Here is a 20266-nt window from a genome sequence, read left to right on the forward strand (position 1 = left end):
AAACTGGTATATATTTTACCTCGTTACAGTGACGGAATGTATATTATTTCAGCCAGTGAATGTCCAAATGTTGGACTAGGGGCTCCACTCCTCTCTAAGGAGAAGGTTTGGAACTTCCACCACGCTGCTCCAAAGCGGTTGGATAGTGTTTATGAAAACTACACGATTATACGAAATGCAAAATCTAAAATCGTAAAGGATTAAAATGTACTCTTGTATTTATGGCCAATAGCTGTCATGTCTAACGCAGCGAGTTCCCTATCTGTTGATTAATATCAACGGAAAGGCTCAACATGGATGTGAAGCTGCGTGATATTCGAACGACAAGCACTTTGTCATCTCATTTCCCGTATCTGCGTTTCCAGCGGTTCTGCACGTTCCGAATAAAAAGCATTATATTTTATATCTTACAAATTGAAAACTGTAATGGAAAATTGTAACAAAGGTAAAACTAAATTGTACTTTTATTAATAAATTACAGTTATTATATATTATATAGATACTATTATATAAAAATGAAGAGTTTAATTATATAAAAATGAACAGTCAGGACCGATACTAAAAATAGATTTAAAGACTTTTATGCATATATAGCCCACTTAATGATAAAACACAACGTATAGTACCTCGGCTCCGGGACAGAAACATTTACTGAGAAACAGTTACCGATCGTAAAATCAAGTAGATAGATATTACTAACTAGCGACCCACCCCGGCTTCGCACGGGCGCCATATTTATACTAAATATACTACAGAATGTCTTACAACGTTCACTGTTTTTTTTTTATATTTAATAAAATTACGTGTCTATAAATAGAAGAGAAAAAACGAAATTAGACGGTGAGTAAATGAATCATCATATGGTAAGTTGTTTGTTCATCTGTAATAATTCACCTCACTCACTTTTACCTGGCTGACTCATCCTGCAGAACGAAACAAAATGGAAATTATTTCTAATCGGTATAACATCTAGCAAAAATATTGCACCTGCTGAATTGTACGCTAAACGACGTAGCTACAATAGTTTTAGTTTTTTAACGAGGGATATTTCATATAACTAAAATGAGGTAAATAGCAATAGTAAATCAGTTCCTGCCCGTATTATTATATATGGATATAGCATTATTGTAGAACTACAACTGAGTGACGTGATCAAGGAAGTGACGTCACCTTCGAGACGTAGTAAAAGAAAGGGGCATCCACCTTGGGTTGTCATGGTGGTGACAAGTTCGTAACTGTCACCTGTGTTCTTGTTGAATTTCATATTTTGTTGATATATAACTGAAACTTAGTTAATTAGGGTCCGTTATATTTATTTGAAATGGTTCAGAGAATGGTCGATTATAGTATATATTAATATAATATAGTATATGTAAAATGCTGTAAAAAGAAGCTTTGGAGCTTTAGAATTTTTTCTACTATGATACTGCTTATATTGTAGGCAGATGTTCAAATGGGCCGCATGTTAGTAGGTGGCCCTACAGTCTTTAGAAATTAGCACTGGCAAGATATATTAACCATTCTTAAAAATATCAATGAAACTCATAAAGAACTAATGATGTAATGTTCCATGTGCCTGGAATTACACGTATACTATTTACGAGCACTCATATTATATCTCAACTAACGCTTCCTTTCAGCTCTAAAATTGATGAGATTGGTCATAAACAACGTGAAAACATAGTGAATTAATTCAGATTTCAACCCGCTACCCTCGTCCCTTCCATAAATATGTATGGTATATAAGTTACTGTAAAAGCTCGAACGACGGTAAATCTTAAGATTTTCCAGTAAAACCTAAGATTTACCGATTACGAATGGTAAATGTCCATAAAACTTTGGGATTCGAACTTTTACCATGATTCACTTGGTAAATCTTAGGATTTACATGTTAGGTCAGGTTAGGTTGGAATGGTAAAAGTCCGAAAAAGTCGTCAATATAAATACTTACATTTACCAACTCATGTCGGTAAATCTATGGCTTTACTGGGAAATCTTAAGATTCACCTTAGTTCGAGCTTTTACAGTAACATATATACACAACTATGAAACATAATCATTACGTATCGGTTAACATGACACACCTGTCTTATAATATAAAATCTATTTCTGCACTTAGATGGGATCTATAAAGCGAGATAGTAATAAAAATACCAGAAAAAACATAGTATTAGCGACTATTCGAGTTATGTATTTGAAATAAGCCGCGTTTGAAATAGAATCACGCAGAAGCATTTAGTGACGTTAAATAACCAATGCTAGGGTTTCGTGGGAACATCAGCCTATATCTGGTATCGAGAGTCAAGACCGGAATAGGTACGTGCGACGATTCCGTCGCCGGCGAATTACTATCATCTGTACGAACTAAGGACGCCTACAAACATATTGTATCGTTACAAAAACTCCTGCTCAAAGTATATTACGATATTAGTTACAAACTCTGAAGACGCATTATAAAATCAATTTTCTCGCCAAGATCAATCAAAACAGTTCCCTGTCATATGATTTTTTTCATGACAAATTGTGAAGCGTTCAAAGGGTTAATAATGTTTATTTTGTTATCAATAATTATTATTATGTTAATTTTAATCTTAAATTAATGATTAAGTAATTTACATTAAGATTTATAGAACATTAAATAGAATAGATAAATTTTAACAAAAACATCGCTGGCTCAAATGAGTCGTATTCAGTGAAGGCATATAAATAAATAAATAAATATTGGACAACATCACATACATTACACTGATCCCAATGTAAGTAGCTAAAGCACTTGTGTTATGGAAATCAGAAGTAACGACGGTACCACAAACACCCGGACCCAAGACAACATAGAAAACTAATGAATTTTTTCTACATCGACTCGGCCGGAAATCGAACCCGGGACCTCGGAGTGGCGTACCCATGAAAACCGGTGTACACACTACTCGACCACGGAGGTCGTCAAAATCATCATAGGAAACCTTTGCATCAATATATAGGTATACCTATACCTCTTCGATAACACAAAATGGCAGTGAAACTGTATGGATGAGCTCTTTGCCCAGTATTAGGACTTTACAGACTTTTATAGCTTTAATCTTACCTTACCTTAAAATTTTGTAAAATAAATAAATTACCCAAGTCTCTCGTAATTGCTTTGCGTGTAAGCTGCCTTTTCATACTAACTACCGATCGATTCAAAATAAAGTACAACATTGTAGAACTGATAATGAGCAGTACTCGTTTTCGATAGATGCATCTAAACGTTACGATGATAAATCTCTCGGATACTCGCTAAGAGAAAATATCTCGTTAACGGTAAAACTTTAAATGCTATTATTATTATTTAAATGCACTTTGTATTCGCGAGTTAGATATTGCAAACTTCATAATGGCTATAATTTTGATATATATGATAACTGGTTGTTACGCGACTTCGATAAAATAGTGAAACAAACATTTTTTTTATCATAAGAATTAAAAAACACGACTACTCTAAATTACTTCAGCGGTCTCATTTTTTTGCCACGATCTCTATCAAATATCGTTTAATATCAACGGAATGTGAACAGCAGATGCAATTGCCGGCTATTGGTAATAAGGAAATTTATACGAAACGAGTTTATGCTTATAATATATTTTATGCCAGTGTGCCAGCTATCTGGACCAGAGACGAGTAAAAAGCGATCACAGCATCCATCAATCAGGCGATGATCTGTATAATCATTGACATAGTTTCACACGAGCGTTATTCTTATAGTGTATTATAGTTATACCCAGATTATGGAACACTTGGTTCTGTATGTGTAAGATGAATATCTTCCGTGATTATCCGTTAAATCTCAATGGAACAGCGTGGTGGGTTTACCTCCGCTTAAAAGCTAAAGCGTTAAGTTTAACTATAATTCACACGGCTCTATAGTATATATAACACTTTTAATAAAGTAACTAATAGAGATTTATTTAAATATATTTATTTTATATATAAATTAACGAATACTCGCAGTGGAGATGCCTGGGGAGTAATTCTTATCAGTTATAACGATTCCGATACGGTCCTAGTTTTATCCAAATCCAACCTTGACTTTTCTTCGCAAAAATAATTCTCAGTTGAATAGAATCAAATCTACTACTTTATATTATTATTTATTTAAGTAAAGTTCACAGTGAACCTTTTTTGAATCGTCAATATCGTGAACACAACCACCGTTTCGGAAATCAGGCAAGAAACTCGCGTAGTTGCTCTTTTCAAATAAACAGATTGACAATGCCGTTATTCACAATTAGTGTTCAATCAGTCCTCTATTAGATCTCGAGCCTCAATCCAGGCTTTTTTTTTAAGTACTATTTTAATGAATAATAAGATTTATTGACTAATTTAGTCTTAAAAACTTTTTAATAAAGGTTATGATACATTTCTGATTCTATTCCAAACTTACTTTATTTGAACCACAAAATCTTTGTGTTATTAGTATAGAAAAGCGGCTAAAAGGCAACGATTGCGTCACTATTCGAATGCGATAAATTTAAGTGACAATTTGTTCGTTAGAATTAATCCCCTAGAGTGAATTAGCGTGTTGATTTCAACACGACAAAGGTATTTAGGTGTTATTTTAGGTTAAAGAGAAAAAGTAAAATGAAATTAAATTCATATAAAATTATATAAGGACAGAAAAGGATAAGATCATGACAAGTATAAAATGCTATACTATAACTATTTATATAAATATATTTTTAACACTTACAAGAAATTCCAATCACTTCCCACCAGCTATATTGCACCTGCAATCAAAACATGAATATAATTAAAATTATCGCGACATAATTATCCGTAGCGACGCGTGCGCAACATGTATTGATACTATGTCAATCTTCACGAACTAACAACAAATGTACAAAACTCAATCGGGTGGACGATGTACGAACGACATTCAATACATACATACATAGATACATACAAAAACAAACGTAAATAATATAATATCTGTCTGACTGACTCGAACAACGTATAGCTTTAACAATTATCCTATTTATTTTAATAATCCATTTATGAATTTCAGGGTCGATTTTTGAGATTAAACAGTAAAATACTATGTATACTAAAATACCGAAATAAGCCGCGACGGACCGTACTTTTATCTCCAGTTTCTAAAACGTTTCTTTAAAAGTCAGATTTACTAATCTGACTAAATACTGAATGCTTATTGGTTGCCAATTACGTCATCGTCTACAAAATAGGACATATATATATTTTATTAATTGTAAATAAACTGAGCCTCCTCTTGTTTTTAAGAAAAGGTTAATCTTACCACTGGGACTACTCGGCTCGGTAAATAGGGTACAAGAAAGCATTTAAAACGTAAACAAGAATGTATTCATGTTCGAACACATCCGATTACAAACGCAACGCGTGTTATCACAAAACGCGAATGCATAGGAAATGGGACAACATTCCAGAACCATTAGAGCGATGTTACACTGTCGGACACAGTTTTATTGCGGGATTCGAGCTATAAAACACGGTTCTGTCAACTACAACTACGATTATCTTGATTTACAGCCTGATCCAGCTATGAACAGCCTAATTTCATTTGTCTTATATTAACCATTATCAATTTTAGTCTGTTGTATCAATACTGTGTATATAAATGATCGAATCTATTTTTTAAATAACTTTACATAATCTCTTTTAATATGAAACCTTTTTAAAATAAATATTGAGTATTATAAGACAAAAGTACCATTTTTTACTTTATTATTTTAAATAATTATTGTTTACAATTGAAAGGCTAAACCTTTGGAGACATAGAGAAAAATTAAATATATTATAATTAAAAATTAAAATACTAATATTATAATGCGAAAGTAACTCTGTCTTTCTGTTGCTCTATTACAGTCAACCTACGTTGACAAATTTAATAATCGCTAGGAAAAACTTGAACTCTAAGACTAACCCCTAAAAAGCGAGCGAAGCCGCGGGCAGTAACTCGTTTGCAATGAAATCGGAATTTTTATTCAACGAGGTTGTCAGCAGCGCTTATTCCCTGTGCGTTTTGTGTCTTTTTCATTTTTTTTCCTTGCCATCTCGGAGAGATGTCGAACGATTATTATTATTTTTAATATTTTCCGTCAATTCGGCAACAACAAGAGACACCACGCGCTGAACCCACAGCTTTATCCTAACCTTCACCTTTCAAACTTAAAAACGCGGCAAAGATTATTTCCAGTAAAAAAAACTCAGTATGTGTCTTAAATCTAAATCATAATATAAACGATACTTTACATCGTTCAAGTAAAAAAATGGGACTTAATAGTCTTCTAATCGATGTAGTATATTTAGCATATCGAACAAAAAGATCCCATAAAATATACTCGCATGGTATTTAACTGTTACGCCGTTCACCAGCGGCTAGGTTTTCGATAGAACGTTCAAATGCAAGTACAATAACATCAATACCACTTAAGGAAACCCTTCACACCAAAACAATTTAATCGTTATCGTTACAACATAAGAAAGCATGTTAATCTCTTGAACTCGCAATCACAATCGTGTTTAATAAAAATGCTTGGGAATATGAAGTACATAAAACAATGAAGTGTTTTTTCGATTTTTCTTACTAATATTAAATAACTTAGCGAAACTTTGGGTGGATCGATGTTACTCAATCGCGCTAGAACGGCTGAACGAATCTGAATGAAATTGGGCAAAGATATAGATTATAGTCTAGAATAGCACAAGTTACTTTTAATTCCAGAAAAATGCACGGGAACATAGGTAGATATATTTTAGTTTTTCATATCGCAAGAGACACTATGTTTTTAGTGATAATTTGGGGCCTTTCTATTATAAATGCGAAAGCGAGTTTGTTTGTTTGTTATGGTTTTATGTCTTACCGTGAAATTTTTCTTACGCGTCAGAAGTTCAGAAAATGAATAAGGTTACCTATATATTTATGCGAAATACCACTCATCACGACATCTCCGAAGCTGTACGTCCGTTGAATCTAGCATAATTTCTTCTTTCGTTTAAAAAAGGATTTTTGAGAGTTTTAACTTCAAGGAAGGTTTATTGGAGGGGTAACTATGTATGAATTTTACCCTTACGAAGTCGACAGCGCGCAATAAACTCCAAGCCTTCTCAAGGGGAGGAAGCCATTAGAGGGATATTTCCAGATTGTTACTTTGATTTTTGATTTTTATATCTTAAGTTTTTGAGTACCTTTTTATCACACTGATCAACAATGTTCCTTATTTATAAATGTTTATAGATGTAATCGTACCCGCGTCACCGAAGCCATCAACTCTAACAAAAGCCACAGAATATTGTTATACACAATGCCTTTCAATCAATATAGTGTCCGCCGTGTGAGAATACTTTTATTATGTAACGAGATATAAAGATCGACGATGACAGTGTACTTCTGTTTTTTGAAGCATTATGCTTTCACTTGTTATAAAGCTTGCTATTCGCTTTATCACATTTAAAATATTTATATATGTATTTAAAAAAAACTCATAAATAATAATTTTTAAATTCCACATTGTTAAATATTTATTGCAACACAATAAATACAATTAAATTGTATGACTCGACTCCTTAACTAGATTTAACTGCATTTAAGGAATCAGAGCCACCCACATCTTATTGTACGTATTAACAACCATTTATGATGCTTAAGATTTATAATACACACAATTTCCATATTTATATAACTACATTTCAAATAAATAAATAATATTATCATAATTTAGAAATATTTATTCATATTCCATTTTAAAAAGCCATTGAGATATATGAAATAAACTTACGTAGGAAATTTATTAATAATAATCAAAAAGAAAAAATCGTGAACAGTTAAAAGTAAAAAAAAAACCAAAGAATTTATCTCTTAATAATCTAAGGTCAATTCGCAGGCTTCGTCGGACCCTGGTTATGCAACCAATGTCCAATACACACGGACGGACCAAACGACCTTTCTCCAGTGAAAGTGAACACGATAATTAAACAGGTTTCTATTATTGACAATGTTGACGGACAAAAAGCTGTCGCTTCGCAAACACGTCATCATTTCTATTTATCTTATTCCGCAAAAGAATTGACACAAGCACACACACAAATTTAGGAGTAGCTTTATTTATTCGCATTATATCCTTAAGTATAGTCTAGTCCAATCGAAAAGGGAATTAAGATGAAGAAACCTTACATTTACGTATGCCACAAGATTTTCTAATGGCTTCATATTATATTATAGTGTGCACTACTAACACGTCTTGATTATTATATATCTTTACTTATAATACAACACTGTACCACTTAACTACTTTTATTCATTTTAATTTTACTTACAAAGTTCCGATAACAGCTTCATCGACGTTAAAAACGCATTTTTTTTGGAAATAATGAATATCATAGATTATTCGAGCTCTCGATCAATTCGATGTGAAATGTTTTGTTCCTCTTGAAATTTTGGAATAGCCTATAAATATTTGAATTCACGAAATAATATATTGCAAGTACCGTTAATATCCCAAAAATTCGACTTCCCATTTAATTTATATATCAAATAAAAATTGTAAACTTGTCTGCGTATTCGCAAGGAAAGCACGAATCGGTCAATCGAGTTTTAATATACGGATTACCCGTTAAATCACCTGTTACTTAATAGACAAAAAAACTATCTCATATGTTTTAAGTATAAGCAAAAAGTATCGTGAATTAAATTATTGTCAATAAAACTCTGAGTATCCAATTGAGTTGAATAGCAAACATTCCTTCAGCAAGTTTCTAATAAGATTCTAGATTTTAAAGATAAAGTAATGAATGGTAAGTCTTAGCTTAAATCTTGAACCGTAAAGCAACATTTTCCGGCAATCTGTCTGCGAAGCTAATGTCCTGTTATCAGATAGTACTTTATCGGATGAGTCGGGACGAGCGTGGGCGGTGACGAAACTTGAGGTAATTGGAGACATTGTCCTTGCTCGTGGACCACAGACCATGGTGATGGGGGGTTTGTATTGATTAATAAATTCAAATTTATTTTACTTTGATGCAACAGTTGATTATAGACATAGTTGTCTTTCAAAATAGTATATATACTATTTTAAAGAATATATTCGTAAAAAGCCGTTGCGTTGTATCGACTTGTTCGTGTATTATGTATAACTTTGTAACTTTTTTTTACTGGAGATCAAAAGAGTCCTAAATATATGTAATATTAAATATATATAAAACGCGAGTTTTCAGTGTGATAGAAACACATACAGACATAATACTATGAATGACCTTTGCTATTAAAAAAAAAGCCTTAACAATACGTTTTAAAAAAATAATAAAAAAATAATATTATAGTATAATAGTTTCAACACTGACATAACAATAATCGGATAATATACTAATGGCAAAAAAGTTATGAGAATATTTTAAAATGTAAGCTGTGCTGTTGCTGACTGTACGTCATTGACAAATAGCAGCTCTAGTAATGAGGAACTCGGTCTAGGGAGCTCTAATGATCTCTAGAACGAATGCACGATGTAGGGAATTAATTGTAAGCAGATAACGAACGATATAAATGGGTTTTGGAATATATCATTTTGATATATTTTTACATAAGTAAATACCGTAACATTGATATGTCAGATATTTATGGGATTTTATTTTAAGTTAACTGTAGAGAATTCGCTTTAATGATGCGTGCATAGACAGCTGATGTCTAATTATAATGCTCATTGAGTATATTTTGTAAGGTTAAAGATCTCGAGGTCTCGGGTGCGAAGCCGGGAGGATAATAAAAACACTGGGACTTTATGTTGACATAAGATTACCTATATAGCAGCCATGAGGCTGAAATTTGGCAAAGCTTACACGCCTCGGAATATTTATATGCCTATGCCTAAAAGATATACGGTCGTTTAGGATTTGTCGTCTCTTTTATACATATATATATTATTTACGGTAATATTCTTACAAGAATTTTTAAAACGTAATTTTAAACAATAATTTATATATATGTATATAACAGTTTCTACCAAAGACAAAAAATAACAAGAAGAGTCAATATTTTCCATCAAAAGAAATCAAATCATCTTTTTAAAGTCATTGATAAGATAACAGGTCACTACTGCCCATAGATATTGGCGCTGTGAGAGATATTAACCATCCAAATTGGGACCAATGTCCCATCTTGCCTATGTCCTTTGTGACTAACTGACTAATCCATCCATCCAAGTGAATATACGCAGACGTAGTACCTAACCATTATTCTACCTACATTTTACGTATTCTACGCAGACGGCCTTGCACAAAGCCCTACCAAATTACTAGTGTAAAAAAATATATACATATTTCATAAATTTTCACTAATGGCTAAAAATCCGTTAAATTACCTATTAATATGAATACATAATGTTTACCTAAAACTCTTTGTTCTAGCGCTAAGTCAAGGTTATAAAACATGTTACAGCCGGTACCTTGAAGTCAATCACCATTGTATCGGGGTTTCAAAACTTTGTTAAAGAAGAAGGCGATCGCAACTGGCCAAGGTGACGTGGTCATTTTATATTCGTGGGAGAATATTTGCTTCCATAGTTGTGTGAGTTACAAGCGAAATGCTTTCGTTTGTTTTTTCGTTAGTTTTCTGAGTTTCTTTCGCCGGTTCTTCTCAGGTCCGAGGTGCTAAATTCCGAACCGGTGGTAGATTTGACAATCAATAAGCAAGTGTAAACACTTCTATATTGAATAAAGATTTTTGACTTTGACTTTGACATTTCATAATGTATCAGAGAATTCTAGGTATTTTTATAGCGTTTGATAAATAATTAATCAAAGTGAATTTTCTCGAAGTGTCGGTAACCTAGGAAAACGGGGGAATTATTAATTTCCCACGTTATTTACTTGCATTTATCAGCTGATTATATAATATCCAATCACGTAATTATATAAATAAATATTTATTATATATAATTAAATCCATCAAGAGTCATTACAGACGAAAGTGAAACTCAATTAGCAATTAGATATAGAAGATATTTTTCTCAACAAAATATATCATATTATTAAAATTAGATCAACATAAAACTGAATCTCTTTAAAATATATAATTTTCCTTAATGTTTAATCGTTCGTAACTTGCACCAAACGACGAAGCCTGCACCTTACGCAAGTTGCGCCCGCGCACGCGATACCATTATACTTCGGATACAAAAACGAAAATGCTATTGAAATTTCTTATTTTATTAGCGTATCGGAATAACACTCGGTGCGATATTTAAGCCCATTGTCATTCATGCTGTTATTGTTTTTAACTGTTGTAACTGTTTTAACGGTAAACTTATATTGCATCAAACATTTATTGAACGAAACGCTTGTTATGAACTGATATCGTTAAATTAATTGACTGATATGTTAAAAGATTATTAATGCATTCGACTATCTTATACAATAAAATTGCTTGTGATGCCTGGTACCTACTGGAATGAAAACTGTTGGAACACAGGTTTATTTTATAACGACAATATCCGCTGAAAAAGAACTTTAAGTAGGAGCAAGTTTTACGGAACGGTTGGCTGGTATTTTTGTATAACTACAGAATGTTCTTGAACTTATTACAAGGTTTAACCTTCTAACAATTAGCATGAGTGGATGAAATCTCGCAACTCACTTTTAAACCATTGGAGGGACCAATCGGTGGAACTGTAAATTCGCTCATATATTTGGATTTGGTAAAAATACAATCTACACTACAGTACACAAAAATATAAAACATATAAGTTATACGGTCACAATAAAAATAAAATACACGAATATATGTACCTAATACTATAAATATATAATAATATAATATATAAATAACAATAGAACATATTTCCTTCAATATTGAGATTTGTTCCCTTGTTCTTTAAAAAGTGTATTGATTTGAAACGACTTGTTATTAAATATATGTCTGTTTGTACTTTAAAAATAATAATTACAGTTTTTGTATTATGTATTGTTAGAAAAGAAAATGTTATGTATGTATTGCATTGTTGGGAGTTCACACACCTGGCCTCGTGTCTTCGTCTGTCAAAACAGACAAAAGATTGAAAATTGATATTAATTATTTCCTAAGCGAATTTTATAGAATATATATATATATATATATATATATATATATATATATATATTATTAAATATCACCATTTTTTATTACAATAAAGTTATACTAGTATTTTATTATCAGACGGAGCTGAACTAAAAGAGTTATCTTTTAAAGAGTAACTGTATGTTAACTATTATATAACTGTCAAAGGTATTACCAATATCAACATATTATAATTGCTCAATTGTGTTAGAGGTAGTACCTTGCTATTCGCCTGATTACCGCTGACCTATAATATGCTTATAAATTTATCACTACTTTAATAATACATCCATTCCCCTTATTAATTTACAATATTATTGATAATTCAATAATAAATCGATATATTTAGCGCGCTTAGTTCGAAGGCAATCTGATGTCAGCATAATTTTTTCGCACCTTCTATGAGAGCAACACTGCCAATTTTCTGACGGGTTACTACTGCGATTATTTTTTTTAACTATTTAGGTATTTTTATGACTCGGAATATAAACCCGGTTTCTAGAAATATACAGCTATATAAGCTAACCATTCAGCTAACGAGGCAGATAAGTTACTACATATTAAAACCAGAGCAAAATCAAGACAAGGATTAATATAAATGATATTGAAATAATGACAGCGTCGTAATTCGAAGAAGACCTTGTCTGAAACGCAATAGTTAGTCAAATAACGTTTGACAAATCGCTTAGTAACGTGTGAACTAGTCGTCTCCTTGCGTGACTCTATGTAATCGTTATGAATCTGATTACATTTTTATCACTTGTAAATGTCCCGCTGGGATAAGACTCTTGAAGAGGTTTCTAGCCTCTTCCACCACGCTGTTCCGATGCAGATTGTTGGTTAAAATGTGGTAGAATTACTGTCGCCGAGAATACGATTTGCTTTCCCGGGTTAAAACTCACAATCACACCTTAATGTTCACCAGCTTTAACTACTAAGCAGTCTCGACTTTTATTCAAAATGTAATTAATAATAGCTTATACTATGTACCTGAAACTTTGAAAGAAACCCTGGAGGAGGCCCTCTCCTGAGAGGGGTCCATTCAAACACAAAAATTTCCAAGAAGAAACACCTTACCTATGAAATCAAATTTATTTTTTATACTTATATTTAAACATTTTCATATTTTTAAATTCAATATTAAAAAATAAATTTTTATGACTTAAAAAAAAAAAACTTTATAACTTTAGATTTATGCATGGAATGAAAAGGCTTTTTATTAGATATTTTATTAATATACTATGTACCTATAGTAACTGCTCAGTTTTATGTCTTGGTGGATCTACATTCCCGCGGTAACTTTATATCATCTTAATCCTTTTATACTGTACTGTATCCTGCTTACGTAAATTAATATTTTATTATATTAACAAAAGGTATAAATCAATAAATAATATTAAATTGAGTTAAAATGTTGTCATCTCCTTACGTTCATCTAAATTAGCCCGTATTTTTAAAATAACATATTTGTTGGTAGTAATTACAACACATATAAAACTAATTGACACGGCGATAGCACGGTGTCGACATCGAACGTGACACTCATATTTTTGACATTAATTGCCCATATTATTACAACAGACTACAATATAATTCACCGAGATGACACACAAGACACGCATATTACCAGACGATATTGGATTCGAATTTGGTTTGTGAGTTTTACTTGTTCATTTTTTTTTAATTACTCGACCGTCACGGAAAACATCTATATTGATATTATAAATGCTAAATAAACTCTGCCTGTCTGTTGCTCTTTCACGGCCAAACCAGTATATTAGTATGAAGCAGCTTTGAACCCCAATGAAGGACATAGGCTTTTTATACCTAACAGCCGAAGAACAACCCTTAATAGTTGAACGAAGTCACGCGCGACAACTAATCATCAATAAACTAATGTATAAAGGATGAAATTTTGGATACATATTCTCCCATGCGATTTGACTATACCATCACTGATAAAAATGCTTGTGATCGCAATCACAAGTGGGAATAATTGTATGCAAGGAAATTAATATATTCATTTAAATAGCAAAAACATGATCAAGTAAATTGATACTAAAATATTTAAAAGACAAACAGGAAAACAGATGTTTATTGAAAATCGAAATATTATGTATGTATATCAACCAATCAATCAATAAACCATCAAATATATTATACTAATATAGTACAATACATAAAATATTATACATGTCACGAACAATGTCGTTTAATGTTGCCATAAATGTTAAACATTTATTTATGAAAATTATTTTAAAAAAATACCGTCGTTTAGAACCAATATGAACAAGTGACACGCGTAAATCTTAAGCAAAGATAGTGGGTTTAAATCCGTTGTTATGAAACAAGTTTTCATTAATGTACGTTTACAGTTCATCTCGTGCTCGATACGAGAGGTTTCCTAAGGTAGGTTAAACGGGTTGAGTAGAAGTTTCAGAGAAACACAGACAAAGAATTTCCTTGTCTTTTACGGCCATTACTGAAGATGACACAGCGTAGACATACCCATCGAATTTTCATCACGATCGGATCAAGAGTTGAGAAACGCACAGAGAACAAATATATAAACGATTATTTATATATTTTTGTTGCAACTGTTACTTCAGCTTAAATGAAACTCGACGTAAACTGTTCGTTGTATGTTGCACAATTTTAGTTTGATAACGAGTTAAACCTATGAGATCAGTCTTACATAGATATAATGTAGAATATATGTTTATCATATCAAATGTTAATTCTAATAATTTTTTGATATATTTACTTATATAAGTAAATCGAATTACCTTAAATAGGTAAATAATATATTTTTACATGTTGATTTTGTAACTATCCGCGGGCGGATACACAACCTGTAGCAGACTTTTTAAATAATTACTTGTTATTGTTGATGTCCTAATAAAATAAAAATAAATGTTTCTTTTTGTAATATTTAGTCATATTTGAGATGATTGCGACCTAAACCGGCATGTGTGTTTTCAAAAAAATTTTTTGCATTGGTTGGCGGACGAGCATATGGGCCACCTGATGGTAAGTGGTCACCACCGCCCATAGACAAAGGCGCTGTAAGAAATATTAACCATTCCTTAGACCACCTATGCGCCACCAACCTCGGGAACTAAGATGTTATGTCCCTTGTGCCTGTGATTACACTGGCTCACTCACCCTTCTAGCCAGAACACAACAATACAGACGGGCTTCCACAAAGCCCTACCACCAAGTAAATATTATGTAACCATTGATAAGGTATTAACGGTAACAAATAATACCCTGTGGCTTTTAAGTAGTTGAGAAACGGGTAGTTATAGCTCTTTTGATGTCATTTGACATGAAAATAAAAATATTTATACAAAGTTGACGAGGCTGGAACTCTATATTTCCGACTTTGCTTTATCTGTGAGCATCGAGATAGGCATCTAAGGAGGAAGACGGATCATGTATCAGGCGAAGAGATTCCACGTTCACACGGTTTGTTACCCACTCGACCGGATCGTAGTAAATCTTTTTTTTTATTTCGTGATAAGCGACCCTAGTTTCGCTCAATTGTGATTTACCAGTCATTGTTTAGGTTCAAAATAAGCAACCAATAGTGTTGTTGCGGTCTTTGCGGTTGATGCGGCTTTTTTAATTGAATAAAAAAGGTCAACATTTTTATTCTGTTATTTATATTCAAACCAAGGATATAGAATTTATATAAAGTAACTAGCTAGTTACTCGGGATATCAGTTCCGACTTCGTCCAGGTGAAAAAAGCATTTATATACATCCCAATCTAAACCATCCAGGGAACCACTGAAATGCACATAAAAATTGCATAAAAATTCAACCACTTAGGAGGACTTCAGCTACATATACACGTTCATAAGGTTTGTATATAAAGATTTATAAAATAATTAAGAGTATTTAAAAATCATATGATAAATATATACCATACGTATCTATATTAACAACAATGTTGTTTGCGATTTTGTTGTTAATGTAATTGTTTAAACAGAGATAATACTAAACTAGATGATCAAGCTTGCTGAGTTAGAACAAAATAGTATTTTTTAACATAAAATATGTATATATGTAAATAAGTTAAACGATAAATCGTTTAGATAACACTCGTTCTAATAAAGCAGAGTGTGTAGCACACCATTCCCAGTATACGTGGAGCTCCGTCACACGCTCTGTCTCAACGATTAGCTATAGTTCGCATGTTTGCGCAACGCGCTCTGGCAGACTATTGCGATGACAACTTTAAGTAATTAACAATAAAAGTGAAACTTTAACTTATTTATATAAGACATATTTTTGAATGTTATAATTATAGTATAAAAAACATTGTTCAAGACATAAATCAGCTAATGTGTTTACGATTCCTCTTTTTTATTTTATTTTTAATCTGTTTTACGGAAAGATTTGCGCATAAATATTATCTGTGGTCAAATTTATGTGAATAATTGTCGAGCGATTGAATAGCATAGACGATATTACTTGACGTGCTGCAGCGCAATCTAGTTACGATTTACAAAAAGTGGATAGCCCACTAAAATTTCCTGTTAATTGGTCAAAAGCTGTCGAAGTTTATTAATCTCAAACAGGTATAATCATATCCATTTTATACTAGACGTTGATGGCGCCATTTTGAATGAGACAATGACATTTCGGCTGTCAAAAAACAAAATAGATGTTTTATTTTTAGATGACGATGAATTAAATTGAATCTGTTTAAAACGATTATACTTATATCTCGTGGCATTTATAACGTTTACAGATAATATTCTAGTTTGAAATTAATTTTTACAGTAATTGTTATTAATATATTACTTTTTATAAATAATAATAATTTTCATATTAATCACAATTTCAGAAACTCCATAATTTATTTATTTTTTTGTTACCTTTTACGCATATAAAGTTCAAACAATCGTTATAATAATCTTCTATAATAATTAGACTTGCGACATAAGTTCGCTGACCTGTGCTCCACTCATCACTATTAGTACCGAAATGATTAATTTAAAGAAAACGCACATACCTTAAGGGGTCAATATTTCATTCCGTAGACTCCATTTAAAGAACAATGATTTGTTTCCTCTGTTCATCATTAAAACAATTATATTACAGATTATACTGTATTGCTATATGCTCGACTCCGTACCCTTCCTGCAACGATTTATTTGATAGATCGGAAGGAAAATATCGATGATAGAAATCGTTGATTTTCATGCAGGTTAAATAATTGGTTATATTTACACACTTATGGAATTAATTGCCGGGAAAAGAGTAACTACTGAGTTTCTTGTCGGTTAACTTCAAATTTAATGTCATCGTTGAGGTGATACTGAAATAAGTTACATTTAAGACTAAAGTATAAAAGTAATAAATCCCTCTGTAAACTATTCAATAGTTTTCATATCAAATGTAACTAAGCAGACGGAAAGATATTGTATAAGAATTATCGTTTGCTTGAACTTCAATTTTTTTTTTTTTATGTTCATAATAAATTGTTAATATTTTCATTACAACACGATACTATGAGTTCAGTTTTACGTATAAATGTCACAAATAACACATATACGAACATATAAACAGAGCGATAGTTGCTTATGTTAGATTTTCTAATCATCTTGCGTAATTACACATAAGTGAGTGCTAAAAGTATAATAACTCAAAACGAGGTTCAATGACCTCCAGTTGAGTTTTCTAGTTTTAAAACGGAACTTCAATAATTACCCTATACATAAACATATTACGTAATTTATCAATTTCATAACAACATCTGTGTTACGTGCTCTGGTATCATTGACAGTTTCGCCTCAATAGTGGTGCGCCTGCGCCGCAAACCATTGCATTGCATCCGAGTTTGTAACCAGATAGTTTCACGTAATAGCCCTTAGTGGTATTACAAGTATTTTCGTATTTACTTGTGTAACCGATAGAATTATCTGAATATAGCCTAGGCTTGTATTACAAACGGCCCGCAACTGCGTTCGCGTGGTCTCTGATTATGGAGATACGGCGGGCTTCGGCAAAATGCGTTCAATATTTATCGAAAGGATTTCTAACCCCGCTTTTGTTTAACGAAATCGTCAGTAGATAAAATGTCAATATTCGTTTATTCTTCATCGTTCATCGTTCCATAATAATAATAATTATATAAATCAATTATATGAATGGCTTGAAAAAAAATGCCTAAAAAGTTGAATGGCAGTTAAAAAGATACATTACACGTACGTGACTAAATAACTGTCAATTATTGGGCAAATCATTTGTGTATGTTTTTCTTCTAAGTGTAAAAGCAAGCAGTACTACCAGACCGGGTAGAGCCTTTTAGCTCTGTGATATAGACTCAATTCCCAATTTTTAAGCTATTGTTCTATTTATTATTATAAATATGAAAACAGTAATTTCAATCTTGTTAGTATTTATTATAAATTCTATTTGTAATAATTAAAGAATGTAACCATAATTATTTTTGTTAGTTAATACTTTCAATTACAATTTAGATTATAAAATAATAAAATTTAATTAATGTTAAAAAGGAATAAGATATATTTAAATATAATTGTTTAATCCGACTTAGGTTAGATTTGTTATGTAGGTTAGTTTATTCTATTTGACGACAATATAATTATATAAAATATATTTTGTATTGATAGGAATATGTTTCATCCATAGTTTTTAACATATAGGTAGAGGAAATTGTGGAAATGTGCGTTTTTAAAATAAATACCGGGAAGTCTATTATAGAACCCTCATTGTTTATAATCGTAATTGCGTTTGTTTAAACGATTTCATCTTTATTACTATACTATTATTTTAACGATGTTGAAATAGTAAAAGGAAAACAACTCTTTAAAAACACATCGTACTTAGATAAAAATGACAGCGTAAATATTCTACTACTGGACAAAGACCTAAACTTCTTCTGGGAACAAATTGCGAAGCTTATTCTACTAAACTGCATGTTAGTTGAATGACATCTAGTTTACATGCGTAAAATTTCCATCAGAACATGCATATAATGTTCTGACGATGTTCTTACATTGCCAATCTCAAAAATCTAGGTACGATTTAAAAAGTCAGTGCAGTCTGTTGTTAAAAGTCTTCCTGGATTTCAGTCTGTGATCTCTATTTAAATACACGTGTTTCCTAGGTCTTCTCAGCCACATAATCATCATATAATATACAATAAAGATTTACAAAAGGAAGTATTAAAACTTTAAAGTTTAAATATTGAAAGATTACTTAATAGAGCTATTAAGTTTTAGTGCTCTTAAACTCATTGCGATGCGAACTTTATAAAGATTAATCTAAGTAGTATTAAAAAAAAATACCTATTCAAACATGAGAACTAACCAGGCCTTAAATTTTAAATATTTCATATTCAATTAAAATAGTTTTAATATTTAATTAGCATAACACACACAACTGTTTAAACAGACAATATAAGAAACAGTTTGATAATCTTTCCTTTTGAAATTAACGTAAAACTTAAACATTCATTGAATAACATAATCTTGGTAATTTTGTATCTAAATTTTAGTTTTTTTAGATTTTATTTTTATTATAATGTTTTACGTTTACTAAAATTTAATTATTTCAATTTAAAATTGATTTCAATGATTTTTTATAATTTTAAACTATATCTCTTCGTTTGACTATAATTATCCGTCTAAAAATCCAAAAAAAAACTTATAAAGTGCTTCATAGATGTAATTATGTATGAAATTCAAAACGCTATAACTAAACTATTAATTCATTATATTCATTAACTTAGGTGTGCGTCCTGTCAAATACTAGTAGGAAGATAAATTAGGATAATGATGTATAAATTTGACAATGTGCAACCGAATTTTATGCATATTTCTTGAACTGAAACTACCTATTTAATTTGTGTTAAAATAAGATCGTTTGTTGTGTGACACACACATGTGTGATAATAGCCGACATCGCTACTATGTGTGAACAGCTGATTAAGAACAATTTGTACATACGAAAGTGGACTTATAAATTAGAATTACATCAAAATAACACGTATTTATTAACACAAAATTACCTGTAATCGATACCTTGAGTTTTGTTAAGGCGTCGTAAATTAACAATAGAGTGTATCGTATTAGTTGTAATTAGAAACGTTTCAGGTAAAAGCAAGAAAACTTCGTTACTCTAAATCTGCGC

The 20266-nt window shown here is 31.5% G+C and overlaps 1 protein-coding gene across 4 annotated transcripts in view; it reads right to left on the reverse strand.

The window, feature by feature from the left end:
• Nucleotides 1-20266, reverse strand: part of LOC125075388 — a 127397-nt gene that overhangs the window by 106506 nt on the left and 625 nt on the right. For all 4 annotated transcript variants that reach the window (XM_047687287.1, XM_047687162.1, XM_047687207.1 and 1 more), the window contains exon 2: nt 4728-4764. The gene's annotated coding sequence lies outside the window, so the exon portion shown is untranslated. The remainder of the gene's footprint in view (nt 1-4727; nt 4765-20266) is intronic.

This window comes from Vanessa atalanta, chromosome 1 (genome assembly GCF_905147765.1).
Source record: "Vanessa atalanta chromosome 1, ilVanAtal1.2, whole genome shotgun sequence".
Classification (NCBI taxonomy): Eukaryota; Metazoa; Arthropoda; class Insecta; order Lepidoptera; family Nymphalidae; genus Vanessa; species Vanessa atalanta.